The sequence below is a fragment of the Brassica oleracea genome, unplaced genomic scaffold (assembly GCF_000695525.1).
Source record: "Brassica oleracea var. oleracea cultivar TO1000 unplaced genomic scaffold, BOL UnpScaffold03691, whole genome shotgun sequence".
In the NCBI taxonomy this organism is placed as follows: Eukaryota; Viridiplantae; Streptophyta; class Magnoliopsida; order Brassicales; family Brassicaceae; genus Brassica; species Brassica oleracea.
The window spans coordinates 1-1,122 of NW_013620216.1; the positions used below are offsets into that span (position 1 = coordinate 1).

General features: G+C 36.0%; 1 long non-coding RNA gene across 4 annotated transcripts; it reads left to right on the forward strand.

The window, feature by feature from the left end:
• Positions 1-292: 292 nt before the first annotated feature.
• Positions 293-1,122, forward strand: LOC106321894. 4 transcript variants are annotated; one of them, XR_001266161.1, is made up of 4 exons: positions 293-388; positions 510-638; positions 868-1,014; positions 1,085-1,122. It is a non-coding gene; the product is annotated as an uncharacterized LOC106321894 (long non-coding RNA). The 4 variants fall into 4 exon arrangements; XR_001266163.1 differs by having other exon boundaries at positions 1,094-1,119; XR_001266162.1 differs by having other exon boundaries at positions 1,069-1,108.

The window sequence follows — 1,122 nt, forward strand, 5'->3', positions numbered from 1 at the left end:
CCTCTTCTTAACTCCATCAACCATGATCTGGTCTTGAATGTGAACAACTTCTCCGAGGCGGTGTCACAGCGAATATAAAAAGTTAAGCCTTCCTCTTCTCAAAACCATCTTCTCGATCTGTTGAACCAACAAAGTAAAGTTATTTTCACATAAATGGCTAACTCGAAAGTTCTTATTTCTGATTTGAAATCTGGTAAATTTTCTTCTCCGGTTGAGGTTAGGTTGATGCGTTGACTTCCTCTCCCTAGCAAAGGGAAACATGAACGGTTCGTGGCTACACTCAGTCGATTCGTCTGGACTTCTTCTTAAATCGTTATGGGCGTCAATATGCTTCTCCTTGAAGCCAAGGTTGCTCCGGCGATTTAGAAAACAAACTCAAGTTTTTTCTGTAAGATTTACAAGTAACGTGATCTTAATTAATTTGTGATCTTAGTCATATGATGTTTTGCTTCTTCATTTTGTTAAGCTCCTCGGTCTTTTTAATCTGACCATGGCTCGAACAAATGCAGATGATGATTTAAAGTCAAAGTCTTTACAAGCTGAGTTTGGCGAAAAGAGGAGCTTTGGTCGCGGTTTCTGTATTACAGTTAAGAGATTGCAACATATAAAAAAATTACTAACGCTCTGCTTCATAGAAGGTATGAAGCTACATATGGAGAAATTTAATGATGGTATTGTACTAAGATAAAGGCTCCTTAGTATATTGAAACGAGAGTCTATAGTGGGGACATGTAAAGCTCCTATGTTATAAATACCATTTGAGTCAAATATCATATGTAATTTTTTTCCTTGAGTCGATTTTAGTTTTCAACAATGTTTTTGTTTAAAAAAATAGATTATTGTATGATAGTTTTAAGCAATCTGCAGGATATTACTGAAGAAAACAAATCTCATCCATGCCCAACAGAGTGGTTATTTCGTGTTGATATTGTTAATAAATGGAAAGAGTCTTCAACGGTTTCAGTGCTGCCCAGATGTTTAGAGAATATCAAGATGTCTGATACGGCCTTACTGGTGAGAAGAGCATTGTCTTTAAGCCAATATACTTTGCTTATGGATCTTCAATAGATTCTTTTGTGAAAAGGGGGATTAGAATTCTTTTGGTTCAATGGAAAATTAGCT